Below are 25,763 nucleotides of genomic sequence, written 5' to 3' on the forward strand. Positions count from 1 at the left end.
ACAAAACAGAGAGGTTATCAGGAGATGAACTTCCAAGGTTAATAAGGGTACTTTCACTGTTTTAGCTACTCTTAGCTAACAGCTTCTGTGGCTGAAGTTAACGTAGGCACACCTGTTTCTGACTTCTATCCATATTCTTTCCAAATTGTTGCAAATTATACACAATTCAGTATTGGCAATGTGTTGTGCACGTCATCTTTGTGTTTGATACATAATATTGGCTACAAGACCAAATGAACTAAAGCTATAAAATAAATGGTATAAGGTACTCTTTGTTCAGCTCAAACCATAGAAATCAACTGTGTCACATACACAACTTTTCAGCCCAAGCAAAATATCTGTCTATGTCCAGGATGGAGCTTTAATACAATACTAGGAAGTCAACTTGCTATCAGTCTTAATAATAGAAACAATTTTATTTCACTGTGGGAAATAGCTCAACTCAAAAAGCTCCTGCAAAACAGGCTAAAAGAATATAGGTTATTTATAAGTAAAAGTACATCTGGTTTGGGAATCATCTCTTGCCCTAATTTTTGCTTTTCCCTTGTAGGATTAAATACCTTTCCACTCAATTTGCAGCCTAGCTCTGGAAATGTAAAATGCTCTGAAAAACTTCAGCTAGTTTCCATGTTGGTTCATCAGTACATGAGGCAATTGTTTTCTGTAATATCCATCCTTCACTAGAAATAGTTTTCAATGCAGAAAAAAAAAAACTAATATGTGTTAGAGTCTAATCATGTGTAATCATGAGTGAAGTGATACTTCTGGATAATCTAATTGATATTCATTAGAGTAGGAACTGTGTGCAGTTTTTCAGTATTACTGGAGAAAAAAAGTTTGCATCAACACTTTCTACAATGAATGTAGTGAACATTTTTTGAGAGAGTCAGGTAGTTTTCTAGTCATCTTTCAGTCTCTTTTCTAGGCTAATTTTACTTTAGATTTGTAGGAAACCATTGTGAATCTGAGTTAGCATCAAGAGAATCTATGCGTCGGTCCAAAATCCTGGAGTAACAAGGAGGCGTATTACATATGGTTCTCTGTGGGCACAGAGAAGTAACTATCTGGGCACAAGTTCACCTCCTCCTTCATCCCATATTTAAAACATACTTCTGTCTCTTTTGTTCTGTCTTGATTTCCCTACCTCCTGCTCTTTCTCTTCTAGCGTCAAATTACTCTACCAATGGTCTGCTTTTGTCCATTAATCCTTTGTGGTCAGTTTACCACCCTGTGCTCTTTTTTACCTGTCAGTCACTTAGTTGAGAGAGCAAGAAATTATGACTGAAATAGAGAACTGTGTACCCCTAATGCACAGCAGCAATGGGAATAGCCTGGGTCAAGGTGGTGGAGTCTGGTGCCACGGCAGCAAGGTGTGTGAGGGGTGACCTTATTAATGTTTACAGATATATAAAGGGTGAGTGCCACGAGGACGGAGCCAGGGTCTTCTCAGTGACAACCAATGATAGGACAAGGGTCAGTGGGTTCAAACGGGAACACAAGAAGTTCCACTTAAATTTGAGAAGAAACTTCTTCTCAGTGAGGGTAACAGCACACTGGAACAGGCTGCCCAGGGAGTTTGTGGAGTGTCCTACTCTGTAGACATTCAAAACCCACCTGGACACCTTCCTGTGTAACCTCATCTAGGTATTCCTGCTCCCATGGGGGGATTGGACTAGATGATCTTTCGAGGTCCCTTCCTATCCCTAACATTCTGTGATTCTGATTCTGTGTGACAGGCAAAGGACACTGTGATGACATGAATGCACCAGCCATTTATCAACATCATCATACAGGAAGTTGTCATTGTCACTGGATAGGGTGGGCTGCTAGGGGTGAAGGAGCATGAATTTTATTCATGTGTGTTGAAGTACGGGCACCCAAAGCTACTAGAAAGTAATAATAGCTTCTTATTAGAAAAAGAAAAATCCCCCTTGGAGAAGTGGAGTAGGTGGAGAGATTAAGACTGTGCAATACTAATCTAAATATTTTTTTAAATTATTTTGTAGAAGACTTTATTAGCTTTTAATATTAGGTCAATATTATGCCAAAGGGAAAAAATGCACTCCTGGTAATTACTGTCCTATAAACCTAAATGATAAAGTTAATGAGGGAGTGTTCAACAAGAAGTCAGTAAGAGTCTAAGGCAATTTAAATTACTTTTTCTTAAGTACATATCTGACTGTGAAAATTCACTGAATTTGCACATTTCAGGTGAATTGTTTGTCCTATTACAGAAAGAGGCAGGAGTCAGCCTGCTTTTCGACAAACATATTTAAAAATCATGACTAAGAAACAGATCCGAAATCACACTCAATTTATAGTTCTTTGTATAATCCATTCCTTCCTATGAATGATTATTCATTAATAATCAACAAGGAGAAAAATAATTGGCATATTAATCTAATTAAACAAAAGAGGGCACACATATGTTGTTTTGATTTACACAAGATTAATGCATCTTTTGAGATGTTTTAATAAGAAGAAATATCAGTGTTAAGGGATTATTTGATTGAACTACTTCATCTGTACATTATTAAGAGCATTATGTTTTATTCCTGAATGCTTTAATATTTATTCTCAATAAGCAAATCCTACATGTTATACAAAATTAAAACACTAAGGTATATTTGTATGCTAAATACTCTCAGTGTAGAAAATAACAGTCACATTAGGAACCATATCCCCTACTATGTCACTTCTTATTCCTGTGCTACATTTCAGGTTGTTTAATAATATATTCATGGGCTGATTTTCAATGAATTTTTATATTCCTTTTGTGTACAGCCTTTGTCGATGTGTTCCATCTGACAGTATTTCTCTATTTAATTTTTAGAAAATTGTATTATTAATTAATTTTTTGAAAAGCTATACTGGAGGAAGATGGTTTCCAATCAAACTGCAACACCTTTGAAAATGTGTTGCAAGCAAAGTTTTACACTTTACATTTTCAGTTTAACTGTAAGTGTTTTTTGAGAGAGTCAACTCCAGTTATGTGTTGTAGCTGATCACAGGTAATGTCCTGTGTCGTGGTACATTGGGATCTCTCAACTTTATAGGATAATGTGCTCTGTAAATTTATTTTGTGAACTCATTAGGAAAGAAAACAAACATGACATCCAAGAGCTCAGTTCCCTTTGTACAGAGTAGTTTGACATGCGAATACACTAATTTATCACTTAATTCATGAGGTTTCTAATACACAAGTTCTTTGACATGCAATTTGCAACTAATGCACTTGTGAGCAAAATAGTTATAACCCCTGTCTGATGATGGGAGTACTCATCTTTCCTCCCCCATCATAGTATGGGTGTCCCCTCTATCACAATGGGAAACACGAGTGCCTCGGCCTTCCAGATGCTGTTGGATCTGCTTCAAAAACTTTTTGGGTAAGCTGATTATTTGTACCTTCCAGCTTGGAAGTTTGGTCTCTCCCTTTTCCATTTGTTAGAAGATTCTGAAGAAACTGCCAGACAATCAATGTGCAGGGATTACAGCTGCAGGAAACAGCAAGCTGCAGATGATATTGGCTGCATAATGACCTTTAGTCCCTCCTTATCACTGTGTCCTGGCTACATGTTACCCTCGCTTTGACCTAGTGGCACTGCTCCCAGCATACATCAGCCCTTAACATGAGCTGTGTGTTAGCAAAATCTGTCTTGACTTCTTCTTCAAAGCACACATCACAACATTACAATTCTTTTTTTTCCTCAGATTACTTTTTTTTTTTAATCTGATAAAATATTGGATAATTTTCAATGAAATTGTTCATATTTTAGAACTTGGATTCCTAGAGAATTTAATAGTCCTTGTGCCATATAAACCTATTAGAATAAAATAGCTTGTGGAATTAAACTGTTAAAAAACTCCAGATTAAAAAACGTGCTTATGAAGATAAATGTCAGAGAACTTAAAGAGGTTGCTAGACAACCTTATGTCTCAAAATTTTAAAATTCTTCCATATCATCATCAGCAAATTAAAAATCATTAGTCATAATTACAAAAAATGTAACAAGTAAAAAGGTAAAATAGTCCCAGGCATCAATTAAAACAGATCATGTCATTTGTTTTGTAGGCCACATAGGAAAGATATAGGAGCTGCTTCTCTCTTTCAGGTTGTACTCAGCCTAATTTTTGCTTTGGGGAGCCAAGAAGATGATATCAGCTTTTCCTTCAGTTAAATGAGCAAATGAAAATTAATTGAAGCCATAGATTTGATTTCCTTCCTTCCCATACACCTTTATTACAGCTGCCAAGCAATCCATTTTCTCATGTTTTATGTCAGATTAATGCACAGTTTTGTCAAAGTGCCACAAACAATCAAGGCATAAACAACACATAGAGATAATCCCAGAGAAGACATCCCATTTGTTCTTTAATTATGAAATCTGTGGGTTGGTTTTGGTGATGTGGGTTTTTTTGGTGTTTGTTTGTTTGTTAAAACATTATCTTCTTGTTGCAAAGCCATACTGAAGAAAGTATCTTAATAAAATGGCTGTACACATAGGAGCTAGAAGTAGGATGTTGTTTGTCTGTCAAGAAGATAAAATCTGATTACCTCTCTAAGGTAAATACGTTGTGGCATAACTACTGTAGCATAACTACAGTGGCAGTGAAAATCATCTCAGTGTTATGCGTGTATTATCATGCATAAGGAAGGAACAATGGAGGAAAAGACGTATAAATATACTGAGATGACCAAGATTTACACATGAATCTTGTGCTACAGAAAGTAATTGACCACAGGTTTTCCTGAGTTTCAGATGCTCTTCTAGCCCTGATATATCTTTCTTCCAGACCTCAGTTTCCTCTGTCTTTCTATAATAAAAAGAAGGATGAATTGGTTATGTTTTCCTAAATAAGAGTAGGAACTTCAGGGATGCATAACTGCAGATTAAAGTTGTGCACACTGAAAAGAAAACTGAGGAAGTCAAAAGTTTTGCAACTATGAAGAAAGAGCACGTGAGGCATAAAAACCTTCCAGAGTACTCTTCAATATATGTTATTTTGATATTTCACTACTTTACTTTTCCTACATAAATGTTAGCCATATGGGATTACTCAGTAATATTTAATAAAGGAATTCCATCTCAAGTATTTTAATTCAAACTACTTCATTTTCAAAACTTCAGTATGTAAGTTTGTGATTGCAGCATTTCATGGATTAATGTGCTTTGTTAGCAAGTTTAAAGATAACCATAGTATTTATTAATAGCTTTGACTGCTGCCAGATTTTTTTTCTCACCATACAATCAATATTAGCAGTACATTTACATTTCATTTTCTAGTACAATGATCTACACCTATCTTTTTTGTCTTTGATCTTCTATTCATTTGGAAGACAGTGGCCTTCAAAAAGCAGCTTCAAAGCCTAAAAAAAAAATGCCACTGGCATGGGGAAAAGATTTAATAAGCTGTATCTGAGCATGGAATTCAAATGGACTGAAATTTTCACCTTTTTGAATGCATAAAGAGAAAGTGCAAAGGAGAACCATCTATATGCCTTACAAAACATTATCATTCATTCAGAAAAAAATATTTCTGTGTTGCCTTCTATAAACTGTGAAAGTAAAGGCATTTTTTTTATATAAAACATTCTTCAGGACTTTTTTTAAGCTTAAAAGTAAAGTAGTTTCCTATACGCAGTAGTACCACACACAGAAAATACATATTTTGTATTAGAAGTATTAAAATTGCTGTGTTAGCACTTGAAAGTGCCAAGGAAATTTGCCTGTGGCAAAAGTTGTTGTGTTATGCTTCAAATACAGATTGTTCTATAACATATAAGCAATATATGTAACTGCTTCCTCATACAAACTTTGAGTATTTAACTTCTCAGTCTGGGTATTCATCCACTTATTTAGATATGTAGTTTCCAAGGATGTATTGCCTTTCTATGACACTAGCTATAATTTATCCATTAGATTAGAGCCTCTACACCTCTTATATAGATTTCTGCTAACGTTGTATACTAGTGAAGAAACCATGGAGATTATTATATCATGGATGGGCTTTAGGTGGAACAGGGTATGTACATAATCACATGTATATATATAATTCTTATGTAATTATTTATACAGTTTTTTTGTCAAAACGTAAGTTTTAAGACTTACCTCAGCTTGCATTTGGCCTGCTACGCTCCCAGGACTGGGTCTGTCCTGATTAAGATTTTCAAAACTTGCTGTCCCCTTGGTTGCAACCATTTTAACACTATGGGTACTCTGGTACTTAGGTCTTCTATGGCAAATTTACTTCGAGTATTTTAATTCTTTAATTGTTACAGGTTGCTTTTTCTTGTGAATTTTCTCTGCTTTTCATTCCACCCTTTCCAATTTATCTCTGGAGACCAACTAGCTCTCAGTCATTGTAGCACTTACCAGTCATTTCAAAAAGTTACTGAAGGACTACTCAAGTACCAAAAACCCCAGAGTCTGTAGAGTTGTAAATCCAGTAAGAAAAATCAGGAGAATGGGCCTGTCTGTTGTCTGTGCTGGCACAGAGCAGTTACTCTGTAACAGTATGTTGAAGACATTTGTCAGGTACTTGTAATCAACTAGCAATGCTTGCAATTTGTTTTATAGGTTTATTTTAAAGGACAATTTCTGTATCTGAAATACAAGATCTATACTTCTGGACCCAGTTATTTGTCATGCATTGTAGTGGGTCAGAGACTTAACGTCTGAGCAGGGTCACAGAAGATGTGATAACATATTTCTCCAACAGATCTCACAGATATTTGATGAATGCATAGGTATGCTAAGGTTTCAGGTGTTGGGTTTCTGGACTCTGGATGAGCATACACACTGTTGTGGACAAACTTTCTGCCCATTACTTGTCTCCCCAGTGCTCATTTTTGACTAATTCCTGGCTCCTTTCCTACACATAGGAGCTCCCAATCTCCATTTTTATTTTCATGTTTCTGTTTAGCAGTCTTGATCTTAATCATCTCATTTGGGCTGCTTGTCTCAGTTCCTACTTATGGACCTGGGTTGAAAACATTTGGAATAGCTTTTCCAGGTAAATTCTACCTGAAATTTTAAAGTTGTTATGTTGTGCTGGAGAAAGAACACACATTTTAATTTGTGAGGATGCTCCATATGCTGTACAGTTGCAGATAGGAGCTACAAAGGCAAAGGGACTGATCATAGTCTGTGCAGATGACACCTTCTGAGATCTTTAGGGCTTAGCACCTAACAGCATCAACATTACATGCAGATGCACAAGAACACTAACAATTCAGAAGGAAATGAGGAGTAAAGCCAGAAGTTTTGTGAGAATGTCATAGAAAAAAAAAAAGGGGTTGTGTCATAGCCATGAGTGGGAAGGAAAGAAGAGAAAGAATCTTCAGCAATCAGTGAAGGTAAAGGTATTAAAATAAGTAAGTCTGCAGCATAAAATATATTTTTGAAAATTAGGAGATGAAGAACATTAGGGGAACAGCTTAGTGGTATATGAGTTTAAAAATCCTAAGGCTTGCAAAGCTAAGTAAATGCTAAATTCGGAAAGGAGATTTCAGTAGGATTTTTCTGAGCTGCAGTGTTGTGCTATTTTTGGAAGATCAATATACTTGGCAATCTTCAATCTATATACTTCCAGAAATCCTTGAACTGACTTAAGTAGTTATCCTATAATGATAATGTGTTATAAAGGTCCATCACAGAAAGATTTTTAAATAAAAACTTCCTTCTTCTGCAGCCTATCATGAGGAAATAGATCTTCGAAGTCCATTGGCATCCCGGAGCACTGTTATACAGGTGAAACACTTACTTTGTTCTTTGAAGCTCCACAGTAGTTAATAAGATGGCAGCTGGGTCAGCTGTCAAATTATGTTATGGTAGCTCTTCGATCGAAGTTTAATGAATATTAACACATATAGTTATTTCAGTTTATCTTCCTGAGGACCATTTTGTGTATGAGGTGCAGTAAGCAAAATATCAGATTTGGCTGTTTTTCATGAGCAAGTCATAATACTCTGCTTGACCCAGGAGAAGTCAAGACTTCTCAAAACATTTGTGAAATGGCTTTTAAATTTTCTGGTTTTACCTTAATGTCTCAGTGTAGTCTCATAATTATTTAATACTCTTGCTCAAACCACTTTTAAGCAATTTTAATATTATGTCCTCTAGTTAAACACACAGCCAGTTGGGTACCACATCAATATCTGATCTTTGAATCCAGAGACTGAATGTTCTATGAAGTTATCTGCTGATTTCCTGCATGTATTGTTCTGTCTCCAGACACTTTCTGGCTTTCTAGGAACTGTCTCTGCCAAACGTCAGTTTGAACACTTCTACTCTTAGGTAGAACTAGACTTTTGAGAAACTTGGATATAAAGGTGTAGACTTGTGCAACAAGTGTCTTAATTTCCTCCTCCAAAGCAGTAAGTTCTTATCATTAGTTCTGCTTTTATTAGAAATGCTGTGTGGCAGTTGAACATTCCCCCCCACCCTTTTCCTTCAATGTGGAAGGTGCATGCACATCCCCCTCTCTCACACACATCCCCCCTCTCCTTCAGTGGGGTAGTAAATAGCTCCTTTTGTTTCACCTTCGTGTCCATTAGCCAGGAGAGGAGTAGAGGCACTGAGAAGTTGGGAAGTTTCTGGGTGCCCATAGCCAGAGTGGGAGGCAGGGGCGCAGAGAAGCTGAGAAGCTTCTGGAATGCCCACAGCCAGATCTGACAAGACTATACAAATGGGGTTCCCACCGAGGATCCCTTTTGTCCGGTCCCCTCGGAGCCACAGGTCTGCTGCAGCCAGGGACTGGGACCGCCTCACCTACACATGTGGGTGAGTGATAACTTATTAGATATATCTTTGAATAATTCCTCACTGCACAAGCGAGTGTAGGTCCTTGCCAAAATCAGGCAAGTGTATTTTCCTCGCTGGAATAAGCAAGTGTATTTTCCTCGCTGGAATAAGTGAGTGTAGCAATAATTCCTTGCCTGAGAAAGGCAAGTGTATTTTCCTTTCCGGACTCAGGCAAGTGTGTTTCCTTGCTAGGCAAGTGAGTGTAGTATCCTGGAGTCGGACGGCTCTGACATTGTTTCTTGTGAGTGTGGGTGTGCATGCTGTGGATCTCCATTATTCTTATTTGCTGTACCCTAATAATTTCCTCAACTGATATCTGAACCTATATTTTACGTTATCGGAGTGCTAACTAATTGTATAAACCCCGTTTTTTATCGGTTGTTTTGGCAGACTTCCCTGGACAGGATAAAAGTCTGGTTCGGACCTGGTTGTCCAAATTTTGATTTTGGGGTGTCTCCATGACATGTTGTAATTTTTTTTCTTTTCAGGTTTCTACCTTTGCCACCTGAAAACCTTCTCTACAGAGAACTTGCAAAATTACTTTTCTTTCCGGGGATATTTTGATGTGCAATATGCTGATTCCAATTGATGGCTCAGTTTGTTTGAGCATGCTGCAGCTGCTGCACTTTTATCAACATTTGCTGTGAATTTGGAAATCCCAGACATAAGAACCATCTGGCTGTGGAAGTTATTCTTCTAAACTGGGCAGTTCCTAAGTAGCTCAATCACTGTGAATACATGCAAAAAGATCTATGCTTTAGAAAGCACCAGTGTCACTGAAGAGCTAAATAGCTTCTGTCCAAGGCAATCTTGTGATACTAACTTAAGTACATGTTTAATCTTAAACATGGGTGCTCTGGTTATCCTTTCATATGATGTATTAATACTTTGATAAAGTACGAAAAATACAAGAAAAGTGTTGCTTGAATGTAGTTCTGTGCTGAAAAGTCCTTGTCAAAAAAGGTAACTTGCATTCATTCAGTGAATTAACTCATAGATGTTCATTGAAATAATAATAATAGGCTTGAAAAGACATCCTGTGGTCACACTGAATGTTTTTCTGGTTTTTAACATCATCAAAATGCAATACAGGGGGGTAGCAGATGCTATGTAGCTATTCCTTACTGTGCTCAGTCTGCTGTTTAAACATACTTACGAATAACTCACTGCATGGGTAAGTGAAATATTTCTAATATGGATCAGCTGATAGATGTTCCCATTAACAAAGACTACAGGCCATGTCATTATCATAATCTTCTTTCTTCTTTCCAACATTAGTAAGTGCGTAGGTTTGCTATGCGTATGTTTCGGAGAGAGGAGGGTTCTGCTCAGCAATTCCTTCTATCAATTTGTGTTTGTAATTATTTGCACCTGCTTTCTTTTCCTTTCTCTCTTTTAGATTATGATAATGCAGCAGAATTCTAATTAAATTACATTTAGAACAGCAGATCTAGACAGATTGTTTGATAGAGAACTATGTTAAAAGACAGTGTCCTTGAAGACAATGATGATAGGTTTATTCTGTCTCCTGGTGTTATTCAAATTGGAATACAAAGCTATAAGGCTAAATCTGGTTTCCTAAAGCCACTGAAGATAGCTAGCTGAATGCTGATGTAAAAATTCTTCATGAAAGTTTGCTCAAATTTCAAACAGCTGATTTTGTTGCTGTGGGGTTTGTCTGGCTGGTGTTGTTTTTGTTTTGTTTTGTTTTGTATTTTTTTTTTTAACAGAGGCTTTTGCTTTATTTACCCTTTGTACCTGCTGTTTTTGAGCATTTTTAAGAAAGGCTGCATTTTTTAAGAAAACATATACTGCTATGCATACAAAAAAGTTTCAATATTTAGTCTTGACTATTCTTCTAAATAATGTGTAAGTCAACCAAGCCAGAAAACAAAATATTGTTTTGCCCATAATACATTCCCAGTAATAAGTACTGCATACTTTTAATGTATTAGGACCTACACCCATAATAGATCTACAACAAATACAAAGAAAAATTATTTGTTGAATACAGAGAAAACCTGCAGAGAAATGAGTTTGAAATGACCACCTTGCAAGGAATTCAGAAGTACAAAATTGTTGTTCAGATTACTCTGTGGACAGGGTTTTGTAGCTCAATAGAAAAACAGCTAAAGATGTTCCACATAGAATCATAGAATGCTAGGGATTGGAAGGGACCTCGAAAGATCATCTAGTCCAATACCCCTGCCGGAGCAGGAACACCGAGGTGAGGCTACACAGGAACGTGTCCAGGGGGGTTTTGAGTATCTCCAGAGTAGGAGACTCCACAACCGCCCTGGGCAGCCTGTTTAGTGCTCTGTTACCCTCACTGAGAAGAAGTTTCGTCTCAAGTTTAAGTGGAACCTCTTGTGTTCCAGCTTGATCCCATTACCCCTTGTCCTATCATTGTTTGCCACCGAGAAGAGCCTGGCTCCATCCTCGTGACACTCACCCTTTGTATATTTATAAACATTAGTAAGGTCACCCCTCAGTCTCCTTTTCTCCAAACTAAAGAGACCCAGCTCCCTCAGTCTTTCCTCATAAGGGAGATGCTCTACTTCCTTAATCACCTTTGTTGCCCTACGCTGGACCCTCTCCAGCAGTTCCCTGTCCTTCTTGAACTGAGGGGCCCCGAACTGGACACGATATTCCAGATGGGGTCTAACCAGGGCGGAGTAGAGGGGAAGGAGGACCTCTCTCGATCCACCCCCCTTCTAATACACCCCAGGATGCCATTGGCCTTCCTGGCCACAAGGGCACAGTGCTGGCTCATGGTCATCCTGTTGTCCACCAGGACCCCCAGGTCCCTTTCCCCTACACTGCTCTCTAATATGTAATTTCCCAACCTATACTGGAACCTGGAGTTGTTCCTGCCCAGATGCAGGACTCTACACTTTCCCTTGTTAAATTTCGTTAGGTTATTCCCCGCCCAACTCTCCAGCCTGTCCAGGTCCCGCTGGATGGCAGCACAGCCTTCTGGCATGTCAGCCACTCCTCCCAGCTTAGTGTCATCAGCAAACTTGCTGATAGTGCACTCTATTCCCTCATCTAAATCATTAATGAATATATTGAATAATATTGACCCCAGTTCTGACCCCTGAGGCACTCCACTAGATACTGGCCTCCAACTAGACTCTGCACCATTGACCACAACTCTCTGGCTTCTCTCCTTAAGCCAGTTTGCAACCCACCTCACTACTCTATTGTCTAGACCACACCTCCTCAACTTAGCTGTGAGGATGCTGTGGGAGACTGTGTCAAAGGCTTTACATATGAAAAGAAACAAGTGGTGTGAGTGGAATCAGCCGCATATTTTTGGCAATTTACTGATTAGAGCTCTCCAGCCCAGCAGAGTTGCAAATCACCGATACAGATCACTGACTACAATTTGGATGAATGAGCTGTTGTCCAAATCACTGCAAAGCTGGAGACCTGAATGCATGAAAACTTATTAGATTTTGGATATGACAGATCTCTGCCCTTCTGTGCAGTCACTCTTGGATTAGTTGAGTTTTTCTTACATTGGCATGAAAATGAACTTTTGATGGCATTGAGAGATGAAAAAATCATGAAAGAAATATTCCAAGGAACAGCTCATGCCCCCTGGTTTGCTGTCTCACAACATCAACTACCTGGGGATAAATTCACAAAATAAGTTGAGCATTACGAACTTTTGCAGTACCTTCTAAGCTGTAGATTTGTTTTAGATAAGTGTGAGAAATATTTTGGTTCATAGTGGGATATATGAATGCAAGTGCTGTGATTGGTGAACATGGTCAATGACAAATCTTGTGGAAATAAATTTCTTAAATTCTATTCCTTTCTGCCAGGTAGTGCTCGTTCCTAGTCTTAAGGGACTGCTGCTGTCTTCCAGGGAATCAGAGACTATATCTGGTCCTGAAATTAACTCTTAAAGTTTGCTTGTCTTCATGTTTTCTAAAGGAAGTAATGCTGCCACTTTGACTGTTTTTATTAAATAGTTTGAGTATTTGGGCATTTGATTATGGTAATGTGTAACTACTTATTATCCTCCCCTGTGTAAGCATATAAAAAAAATCTGTATCACTTACTCCTACAGATCATTTAACCTCAAAGAATAGATAAGAACACCTTCCCTTCCTTCTGTTGAAACCACCTTCTGGGCCACAGAGATTTTTCTAGATCTAGCAAAGTGGTTAAGCTTGACACACCCCTTCTCCATCAGGGCTTTTTTTTGGTCTTCATGAAAAGCTCCTCAGAAGCTAAACATGACAAATCTTGAAAAAAAGTGTGTAAATATTTCTCATGGCATCTAATTTGCAAAGTTATACTACATTTTATGTGGCCTGTATGTGGAGGAAAACAGCCTCAGGCCAGATGCAAGGAGGAGTCTAATAAACATACAAAATGAAATGTTAACCAAGAGTTCTTGAGGAGTAGAGGACAGGAAAAAGAAAATAATACAATCCTCTCCACTGCCATGTGTTCCCTCGCTGCCCAGTAACAATTCTACTTTTCCCTGTCTCTTGTGAAGGGCAAGCGAGTTACGGTATGTCATTGCTTTTTGGGATAAAGCAGGGGCATAACACACGGAATGGCTCTATGAGGTAGTTGTCTCCCACTATGAGAGCAGGAAATATTTAGAACTATTTGGGACATTCCAGCTCAGTATGACTTTTAGAGCTAGTAGTAAAACTTCACAAGCATATCAGATGCTAGATTAGAAAACTGAAGGCTTTAAATTTTATATTTAAATATTGATGAAATGCTTCTCTTAGTACATTATTGTAACTGTTTTATACATATTTTCTTTAATCATTTCTTTTTGACTCATGGAAAAACTAATTCTTAGTGAGCAGAAAAACTCTGTGGACAACTAAATCCACTATGGCAGACTGTCCCAGGCTGTTATTTGAGTGTCTTCTATGCACAGAGTTATGGACTTCCAGAAAGCCTGCAGAGCAACGCACCATTGTGCTGCTGTAGACTTGTCATATATAAGCATGACATACTTCCCAAATATGAGGTAACTTTTGTCACTAGTAAGGGTCCTGTTGGCTAGCAGAAAGATATTATGAAAGGAAACCAAAATGTTGACTCTTCAGAAGGTATTGTCATGCCATTTTCATATTTTAAATGATTTAATGTCATTGGGCTGGATAAAAAAATGTGAAAAGGATCATGAATTTGAAGCCTATGATTACAGCATTCATGAGAAAGTGTTCACTTCTTGCTTAACTACTTAATATATTAGCCAAGGGCTGTTTAATGTATAACATCTGAAAATTTATTAGAGCAAAGACTGCAACTCAGTTTCCTGGTGAATGTCCTATCACGAGACTGGATATCAGGATCACTTTGTCTCTCTAAGCCTCTCAGTCCATCGAATCATTAATTGTTCTCTCCAAATTTAAGTAGCTTCATGTCTCCTCCTCCCATCACAGCATACAGTTAGAACACAGCTTTTGCTGTAATGCATCTTGAATTCCTTTTTGGCTTAGCACAAGTTTATTGTGTAGAGAGTTATTAACCCATGACAGCCTAAATTCTGGAGTCTAACATACTTCATAGAAAAACTGGAGCGGAGGCTGGGGTGGGGAGATTGACCCCTTGAAGCAGAAGTGTGAATTAAGGTCAAAATTTAAGCGCACACAGGCTGTGGGTGTTCCCAGAGTTAGACAGTAGTGGGGTTGTACTTGTGAATATAAATATGGGTGTTACTAAATACCTGATCCTAGAGTAAAAGGTACTAGACTTGGCTTCAAGACTGAAGATTTTTTGTAATGGTCTCATTCCTTGGTCCTCAAAACAGAAAAAAAGAAAAAAAAGCACACACACACACATAAACAACCAAACAACAACAACAACAAAGCAAAAACAAACAAACAAAAAAGTCAACCCCAAAACAAACCAAACTTTTTCAACCATGAGAATGCGTAAAATTTGCTGCTAACATCGGTGGAGGCTGGTTTGGATCCTATATTAATCCTATTGAAACCAAGAACAAAATTTCACTGAGTTAGATAACATAGGGTGCATAGAAAGGCAGCGCATCCTTGCAGACACACTACAGAGTTCCACTACACTGGTGCTTAGCATTGCCCCATAACTTGTGTATGTCCTACTAAGAAGTCATTACTAGCTTATCAATGTACCAGTTCAAGGTACCTAACATTACCCTTTTATTCTTATTATAATTACCATTATTATTAATTTTTTATATCAGCTTTTATACTAATTCAATAAATGCCTGGCATAATCCAGAAAGAAAACTACATTATTTGATTTGTATAAGGGCCTGTGTTTCGTGGATTAGGACAAGACTGACTGATAAAACAATGAATTTATATGCATGGTTAGCTTCTACCTGGGCTGAAGAAAAGCTTTTTTCTTTTGACAGCTGGCATCAGTGTTAGTTTGCACAAAGCACTTTGGCCTCTAGCAGCCAAAATGTTGTTTTCTTCTTGTGCCAGACCGCTGTGATTGGAGTGCTGTGCAACTGTCACTGTGAGAAACACGGAGAACAGAGAGTCTTGGCTTTCTGAGTGAGTGCCAAGTTGGCAACTAACTGTGTTTGGCTCATGAGCATGTTCCTGACAGCATGTGAGAGCCAGCTCCAAGCACAGATGACACCTGCAGCATGCAGACAGCCAACTGCTATTAAGACATGAACAAAGGTGTGCTCTATAGTTTTAAATAAATTGGCTAACTGGATTTTCTTTTCTCCATTAAGCACTCACAAAAAAAAAATACCTACTTTAATATGTGGCATAAGTTATAAAGGGCTCAAAAAACATTTGCTTAATTTGGCCTTGGTGATGACAGCCATCCTGGTTTTGATGGGGAGAGAATATTTTTTTCCTAGCAGCTGTACAATGTAGTGTTTTGGATTTAGTATGAGAAGAATGTTGATAATACCCCGAGGTTTTGGTTGTTTCTAAGCAATGTTTAAACCAAGTCAAGGACTTTTCATCAGGGAGGCTGGAGATGCATGAGAAGCTAGTAGGAGGCACAGCCAAGACAGCTGACCCAAACTGGCCAAAGAGTTATTGCATACTATAAGATGTCATGCTCAATATATAATCTAGGTAAAAGCTAGCTAGGGGACTGCTGTTTGGGAATTGGTTCAGTATCAGTTGATAGGTAGTAAGTAATTTCTTTGTGCTTGGTTTTTATATTATTATTAATATTATCTTCCCTTTCTGACCTACTAAATTGTCTTTATTGTAACCCACAAAGTTTACTTTTTTGTTGCTGTTCATTCTCTCCCCCATCCCACTGCAGGGATGTAGCTAGTTAACAGCTGTGTGTCATGTTTAGCTGCCTGCAAACAGTTTATGATGCATATGAAAATGAACAAAAAGCCAGAAAACTGAGAGGATTAAGTTACTCAATTTGGAGTTATTGTGAGAAAAAATTCAGGCTGATAGTCTTACTAGGCAGCTCATCTTAGGACCTTTCTTTACTTTCTGCCACACACTCACTTTCCCCAGCAATTTTACTCTTTTTTAAGCAATTGTGACATATGCCTCATTCTGTTGTTACGATGGCATACTATAAATACAAATGTTTTCCCTTTGTAACCAGTTTTAATTAAAGGCAGAAAATAAACAATAAGTAATAATTGTTTGAATGAAATAACACTGAATCTTACATAATAACTATCCAAATTCCTTCCCTTAACTATAAAGCAACTTTCTGTAAGTCAGTTCTTGGACTCTCTCTTCTTGCATCTATATGCCCCTGGTTTCTGAAGTCCAGGACTGATCATTGAGATTGATTGCAAACTTGGGCTCCTGTCCCATGGAGAACTTAGTCGCCTGCTTAACTTTGAGACATGAATAATCTCATCTGAGAGGTATACAAAGTCAAGGATTATAGAAAAATGAAAAAAACTTAATTTATGCTGTATATAGAGACATCTAAGTCTGGACGAAAGCCATAAATAATTGTCTGTCTCTAATTCTTTACTACCTGAATAGGTGTTTGTCATCTGCACTCCTAAATTTAAGTTTCTGACACAAAGGGTAAAGTAATGGGAAATACTTGTATGGTTTTCAGGCATAAGAGCCAAAAGCTAATATAATCCCAACCCAGATTTGCAGCTGTTAAGCACCTATCCGATTTTAGCTTGTCTCACCACCATCAGAAGTGTCTGAAATACTCTGGCTCTATTTTTCCTTTACCATTCTTGTGATTGCAGGATTGCAGGGTATCCCTCACATGCTCTGTGTGTGACAACATTGCTATGTAGTTTATTCCTTCTCTTACCTTCTTCTCAAATAAAGAATTATGAATAAAGGCACTCCTTCCCTTTGCTAGGTTGTCAACGATCTGGTTCTATTCTTAGGTGTAAAACATATTTCTCTGTTCTGAAGAAGGCAAGCGAAATGGTTTTGGAATGCAAGAGAGCTTTGTAATGATCACCAAAGTTTTCTGGCAGCTTTTAATGCTTGAGGGCAGATTCATTTAACAGTTTTGGACAGTCTGCCTGTGAGCCTTACTCTGATGACAGAAGTCTCTACTGAATTACATGATGGAAGCATTAAGAATTGAGCCCCAGAGCTCTTAGGAAGCTCAGAGCTTGTTAGGTAAAAAATCTTGTTTACAGGCAAGGTTACAGTACATTTAAACAGAAAAGTAGCAAATAATAGTAATAATACAATTTCAAGAGTAGCACGTACACTTTCTTAGTTTCTGTCTTATTTCTTGCAGTAATACTCACTGTCCCTTCCTTTCTCTGGGAGCACACAGTTGGAGGGGTTAGAAACGTAAGTCATCAACATCCTGAGTCCTTTATCAGGAGAGATATGATGTTGATGTTGCCGGTATCTTCTTCGACCCCTGAGATCCACCTGACGTCATTTTTACATTTCCTAACATGCTTTTACACTTTTCTCTTTCTTCATTGCTCTGCAACTCCATGTTACATCTAATTTTACTATATATGATTGTCAACTTTTATTGCAGGGCGACAATAAACTGTGGCCATCCCCCCCGGCCCTTCCCCAGCTGTCCCCACCAAGTAAAGGCAGTAGGAGGAAAAGAGGAGGAGACTTGAAAGTTAGAAAAAAGTTAAAAATGCTTTTCTAATGCTACTAATAAAATAGAGAAAATTATACAAAATATACAAAACTAATCTTAAATTTCCGAAGCAGATCAGCCTCGGCTGCAGCGAGCTGGCTCTGATCCAGTAGCTGCAGTGCAAGCACTCAGAAGTCCTGAGCTGGACTCCACAGTAAACCAGAACTGGGTTCAGGGATGCAGGGTCTGGAACCAGGCCTCAGATTACAGGGACGACAGGCAGGGTCCTCTTCAGATGCCGGCCATGGTTGAAGAGAGTGAGACCCTTGTGATCTCCCTCTTCTATAGGGTGTATGACATGAATGGGATGGAATACTTAGTTGGTCAATTTTGGTCACCTGTTCTGTTTGTCCCTCCTTGCAAATACACCCCTCTCACTTAAGGGACGTGTGTTTCTATTAGTGACCTTGCACACCATTGCTTCTGTCTGCGAAAAACATGCAGACAAATTCAGAAAAGTGCAATTACTTAGAAGAACTTAGCTCAAAGGAAAATCCACTAAAAGAGAAACTAGTCTTGTTTTTAACAAAACCAGGACAATGATCTATGGCTTTTATGCATATTAGATTCTACTTCTTTGTTCTCTATCCCATTGTCCATGTTCCTGACAAAGATATTAAATAATACTGGTCCCAGTACAGACCATTGAGGGATACCACTTGTCACTGGTCTCCAGCTGGACATTGCGCCATTCAGTGGATATTAATGATTCTCTTTCCATTTTACACCAGTTTAGGATGAAATATAAAAGAAATTACAAAGTCGTCATCAGAAGGACTAAGTGATAAAATGAAATGGCAGCTAGGATGAAAAGTTACAGTAAGATGATAAATGTTCTTAGTTAGGCTTCTAACACTGTTAGCTCTTAAAGATTTATTTTTCTTTGGATGAAGTTTCAAATAAAATTTCTAAATGCTTGACTTAAACCATATTCTGACTAATGTATTGTACAGTGCAGTGCCACAAGAACAACCGTTTTGATAGTATGCTATGTAATTAAAACTTTCATTAATTCTTATTGTTTGACACTACTGTTTCATGCAAAAGAGCCTTTTACTAAACATCGCTCTCTAAGAAATCTCCACAAACTCTTAGGCTCTTATTTTAAGAGACAATGTGTTTCTTTTCATATATGTTATTATGAAGTATAACAAAATGGTTTAATATAAAACACTTCATTAATTGGTTACACTTACTGGATTTCACATCCTCAGTGTAATGTTAATATTTTCATCAACTAGAATTATTAGAGTTTTATGTTTGAGTCAACTTTGCTATTAAGGCAGGTCACTAGAAACACAAAGGGAAATTTCTCCTCTTGAGTAAGCGTATAGCAGGAGGATTTTATAAAGGAGGATTATACAAAGAAAGTAAAAGGAGGTAAGTTATTAAGAGCTAAGAGCAAGTGATCCTGATCAAAATTTCTGTTCTGAAGTGGAGGATTTAGTTACTAAGATTACATCCATAGTTTCATCCAGTATGAGAAGCAGGATGTATCATTTAGATATTGTCCATTTAGATTTTTTTTATTATTATTTTAAACAGTCTTACCTTCTTCTTGTCCTCTATTGAGTACTCGTTGGAAACGCAGGTGCCAGAGGCGTTATACCAAAGATTTGGGTAGTTCCCCTTTTTATCATGGTACATCATGAACCGTATACTCAGAGAGAATACATTAGCTGTGAGCTGTAATGTCAACACATTCTGGTTAGTGTCAGCACAGGTTTGCAGTCCCAATTCATCGTGTCAAAATTAATAAATTCTCTTAAAAAAAAAAATTCTTAAGCTGATTATCCATTGGTGACAGAACTGTTCTACTATACAGTCACAGGAGAGATATCACATCCTCTGGTTGATAAGGGGGATAAATGAATGGAAGAGTAGAAAAAAAGAAATCTCCCAGAATACTACCAGCTCTACATCTGGATCTATGAGTTGATGTTGTGGTGACAGAGCCATGGGGAAGAATCTTTTCACCTTAAGAGTCTAGAACTGTTGGAGTGCAGGGCAATTTTAAATAAATATATATACATATGTCCTGGTGTCTGGTAAATGATGACTGAGAAATCTGGAGATTAGGCCTGGTGTTAATCCTAACATTGAAATACCTGCACTGCGTATACTGAGAGGATTGTTCATCTTCATTATTTTTTAGTCTGTATTTCTCTTTTCCTACATATTTTTCTTGATGATATAGTGCCTTTTTACCAGTGTTCCCTTTCTAGGAAGTTCATTTTTTATCATTTGATGATACCCAGGGCTGGTGGCTGCTCATTTTATTTTATGTCTCTTCTGTAGTTCTTCATATTTACATTTTGAGGAAAAAAAAACAAAAAAACAAACAAACAAACAAAAACAAAACAAAAACAAAACAAAACCACAAAAACCTGAGCCAAGGAACAGATTGACAGGCACTGCTGTTGTTGTCAGCCATTTTCAAACAGCATAGCAGGACAGCATTATTAGACTCAGGTCGACACTGAAGTAATTGTGCCTTACCATCAGTCATTTCCTGACCTCTCCATTTTTTTCTTGTCTCTTCTTTTATCAAAGACTGGTGGATGATTGCAGCTTTATGATCTTCTCCCACTATGCTCTTGCAAAATAGCTTGATGTGTTCACTCTTTCAGTACTTCTTTCTCCTTTTGTTACGTAGTCTTCAGGTTTTTGTCTTGTCTCTTTTACTTTTCTTGCTCGTTTTGGGTTCTAATTTAATGTGGGTTTTTTTTATTTCTCCATTTCCTTTGTATAGCAAATCTGAGAAGCAGGCGGCCCTTGTTAGTACAACAAGACCTAAGTCTTCAAGATGTAGCTTTAAAAAGAGTAAAATGTGGAAAAAAAAAAAACAGAAACAAAAACAAAAACAAACAAAAAAAACCCACACACCAAAAAAAACAGCCCACTCATATTTCTCCCCAAACAACCCTCCTCCACGCCCCCACATCCCAGACTCAACTAACATAACTTACAAATTACAGAATCACAGAATCACAGAATTGACTGGGTTGGAAAAGACCTCAGAGATCATCGAGTCCAACCCTTGGTCCAACTCTAGTCCGTTTACTAGATCATGGCACTAAGTGCCATGTCCAATGTCAGTTTAAAAATCTTCAGGGATGGCAAGTCCACCACCTCCCTGGGCGGGCCATTCCAATGCCTGACCACTCTCTCTGGAAAGAATTTCTTTCTAATATGCAGCCTAAATTTCCCCTGGCAGAGTTTAAGCCCATGCCCCCTTGTCCTATTGCTAACTGCCTGGGAGAAGAGACCAATCCCCACTTGGCTATATCTTCCCTTCAGGTAGTTATAGAGAGTGATGAGGTCACCTCTAAGCCTCCTCTTCTCTAGACTAAACAACCCCAGCTCCCTCAGCCTCTCCCCATAGGTCTTATGCTCAAGTCCCTTCACCAGTCTTGTTGCTCTTCTCTAGACTCGCTCCAGCACTTCAATGTCTTTCCTGAACTGAGGGGCCCAGAACTGAACACAATACTCCAGGTATGGCCTCACCAATGCAGAGTACAGGGGAAGGATCACTTCCCTTGTCCTGCTGACCACGCTATTTTTGATACAGGACAGGATACCATTGGCCTTCTTGGCCACCTGGGCACACTGATGGCTCATGTTGAGCTTCCTGTCAATTAGTACCCCCAGGTCCCTTTCTGTCTGACTGCTCTCCAGCCACTCTGCGCCCAGCCTGTAGCGTTGCAGGGGGTTGTTGTGACCAAAGTGCAGCACCCGGCACTTGGCCTTATTGAACTTCATCCCATTGGAATCAGAACATTTTTCCAGTCTATCCAGATCCCTCTGCAGAGCCCTCCTGCCTTGTAGCAGGTTGACACTCCCTCCCAACTTGGTGTCATCAGCAAATTTGCTGATGATGGTCTCAATCCCCTCATCTAAATTGTCAATAAAGATGTTAAACAGGACTGGACCCAACACTGACCCCTGGGGAACACCACTAGTGACTGGCCGCCAGCTAGATGCAGCCCCATTCACCAGCACTCTCTGGGCCCGGCCCTCCAGACAGTTCTTAACCCAGCATAGAGTACACTTGTCCAAGCCATAGGCTACCAGCTTTTGCAGGAGTATATTATGGGAGACAGTTTCAAAGGCTTTGCTGAAGTCCAGATAGACCACATCCACGGCTTTCCCCTCATCCACCAAGTGAGTCACCTGATCATAAAAGGAGATCAGGTTGCATACTTATGTGGAAGAACAGCTGAACAATGAAAAAGCAGGCCCATTGAGGAGTGTTGTGGGTAACTTGGTGACAGCAGACACAGATAAGACTGAGACACAAGGTGTCATTTTTGCATCTTCACCAACAAGGTCTCTCAAGCCTCTGTACTTAAGAGGCTGGGTTCAGGGAGGAGAATAACGACCAATATTAGGTGAGGATCGAGTCAAGGATTAACTGCAAGGATTTGACCCACACAAGTCCCAACGGGCTTCATCTAAGGTGCTGAGACAGATGGCCAACATCCTTCCAAAGCTGCTGTCTATTGTCTTTGTTAGGAGAGGCCACCAACATCTGGAGGAAGGTGAATGTCACACTCATCCTCAAAAAGTCAAAACAATCAATCCATAGAGCCACAGGCTGGTTGTTCCACTTCAGTGTCTGGAGCAAGTCCTCTTGGAGCCCATTTCTGAGCACAGGTAAGAGAAGATGATTGGAAACAAGCACTGTGCATTTATCAAAGGGTAAGTCATGCCTGACCAACCTGATTGATTAATTTGTAGGTAAGAGAAGATGGTGTCTGTCGTTTATTTGGACTTTAGCAATGCTTTTGACATCGTCACTAGACGCTTGTATCCATGTTAGAATGCTATGGACAGGTGAAAAATTGGAACTGGGTGGATGATCAAGCTCAGAAGGGTGTACTTAGTAGGCTGTAGTCTAACTGTAGTCTGGTGTCAAGCTGAGTGCCAGATATGTCTGCTCTGGAACTTCTCCAGTTTAATATATTTTTCAGTGGACTGATGGAGGTGATGGAGAGCACTCTTCTTGAGTTTTCAGATTACACCAAACTGAGGGGAGAACAGCTAGTACTCTCAAGAGTGGTGCTGCCACTCAGAGGAACCTAGACAGGCTGGAGGAATAGGCCAGCAGAAACCTCTTGAAGTTCAGCAAGAACAAAACCAGGTGTTGCTCCTGGCCAGGAAGTACCAGTGCAAACCATAAAAAAATAAACATTTTTTCATTACACACTGCCTGTCTAGTTTCTGATAAGACTAACCTACTTAACATTGACATACCACAGTATCATTTTGTTTTGAAAAGGCCTTTAAGATCCAACCATAAATCTAACATGGACACTAAACCACAACCCTAAGAAGCTCATCTAGGTGTCTTTTAAATACCTCCAGGGATGATGACTCACCAATTCCCAGGGCAGCCTGTTCCAATGCCTGACAGTACTTTCACTGAAGAAATTTTGCCTAATATCCAATTTAAACCTCTCCTGGCACAACCTGAGACCATTTACTCTTCTATTGCATGCTACTTGGAAGAAGAGACCAACACTCTCCATGTTACAACCTCCTTTCAGGTAGTTATAGAGTGATAAGATCTCCCCTCAACCTCCTTTTCTCCAGGCTAAACAGCCCTGCTTCCCTCAACCACTCCTCATACCACTTGGGCTTCAGACCCTTCACCAGCTTCATTGTCCTTCTCTGAAATCTCTCCAGCACCCTAATGTCTTTCATGCAGTGAGAGACGCAAAACTGAACACAGTATTTGAGGCAGGGCCTCACCAGTGCCAAGTACAGAGGGATGATTACTTCCCTAGTCCTGCTGGCCACACTATTTCTCATACAAGCCAGGATGCTGTTGACCTTCTTGGCCACCTGGGCACCCTGCTGGTTCATGTTCAGCCAACTTTTGATCAACATCCCCAGGTCCCTTTCTACCAAGCATCTTTCCTGTCATTCTTCCCTGAACCTTTAGTGTTGCATGGGCTTGTCATGACCCAAATGCGGGACTCAGCAATTGGCTGTCTTGAGACTCATGCAATTGGCCTCAGCCCATCAATCCAGCCTGTCCAGATCCCTCTGTAGAGCCTTCTAACCCTCAAGCAGAGGGTACTTACTACCCACTCGTACCCAACTTGGTGTCGTCTACAAACTTACTGAGTGTGCACTGAATGCACCCATTCAGATCATTGTTCAAGATATTAGAAAGAACTGGCCCCAATACTGAGTCCTGAGGAACACAACTCATGACTAGCCACAAACTGGATTTGACTCCATTCACCACAACACTTTGGGCCCAAACATCCAGCCAGGTTTTTATCCAGTGAAGAGTATGCTTGTCCAAGCCATGAGCAGCCAGTTTCACCAGAAGGATGCTGTGGGAAATGGTGTCTAAGACTTTACTAAAGTACCACTAAACTGGTACTTACTAAAGTACCACTAGTCAAAAACCAGTCACACTAACAGAAGATGTATGTGTCAGTTCACATGATATAGTTTCACCCTTCCTAAAATCAAATTTGATCTCAAACATAACAGGTCCTCTTCTGATGCTAAAAAATATGGCCTAATAGATACACATAAATAATTTGAAATGGCAAGTAGTTAAAAAATACTACCAAAGGATTTCTTATATGTAAAATGTAGAAGTAAACAGAATATATTGTTAAACAATCCTTAAAAGTTTAAGAATTAGTTTTGTGCTTATTTATTCAGTTTTTGTGGGTTTTTTTGTGTGTGGTTTGTTGTTTTTGTTTGTTTGTTTGTTTTAATCTTCTTCCCTTATCCAGAAAAATTCTGACAATAATATAGTCTTAGGAACTTTTGTTAAACTATATAATAACAATTTATAAAAACAAAGATCTTGAAAAACTACTTTGAATTTTCTACTAAAATCCCCAGTTCCTCTGGCATTCAAAAATTACTACTTTGTTTTTGTCATCTGAAATGTTAAAAACAGGTTGAAATTAATTTTATGACTCTTAATACAGAAGTGGTATGAGAAACTGGATTTCAGACAGGACCTCTCTTGTGTAAACATGAATGAACTTTTTGTTTCTTTACCAGCTATTCCACAGAGTTAGAAGCTGATGTAGAACAGTAAATTGCTATAAGGACAAAAAGTTCAGCATAAAAAATAGATAGAAGAAGTCAGTGAAGAGCAGTAGCATTTATATATGTTAGTGAAAGAAACATTGTTTAGACTCTTTTTTTTTGTGTAACTGGAAAGACATAGAAAAAAAACAGGATTTGTGTTTCTATCCGCGGATTGAGGGGGAGGGGAAAATTTTTTTCTCTTGCATCTTCCTTTCTCCTCCACTATCCCCATATTTCACAGTGGTGTAAATTATATTAATACACACCTGTTTTAGATTTACAAACATCTGGTATGCGAGAATCTTGTTTTGAAGAAAATCTGTAAGTTCCATTGGAGTCAAACTCAAAACAACAGCAACAAAAAAGTACAAAAAAAGAGAAAACCAACCGACTAAAAAAAAAAACCACAAAACCAATCAGTAAAGAAACCCTAAATAATATTTGGGTTTTTTTTTCCAAGTAGGTTGATATAAATGCATTTCAGTAGAATTTAATTGATGACCAGAATCCAGTATCACATTGAATTTCACTTTAAAAAAAAAAATAAAAAATAAAGGCTTAAAGTGTTAGAAAACCTAGAGAGGAACACATAAACCATTTTTTTGCTGGTTTATATCAGACTCTCATAATGAAGATTCCCCAAAAAAAAATTTTTATCTCTATAAAACTGAAAGTAAGAGACAACATGATACTAATTTTTTACTCTGTGAAATCTTTCTTCTGACTCTATGTCGGCTTATAACTGCATTAAAACTTGTTAGAATCACCATGAAACTTCTCCCTGGTGAGGAGAATCCCTTTAGAAAGCAGTTAACAGCATAGTCTTAT

The sequence above is a fragment of the Streptopelia decaocto genome, assembly GCF_964273445.1.
Source record: "Streptopelia decaocto genome assembly, chromosome: 2".
NCBI classification, from domain to species: domain Eukaryota; kingdom Metazoa; phylum Chordata; class Aves; order Columbiformes; family Columbidae; genus Streptopelia; species Streptopelia decaocto.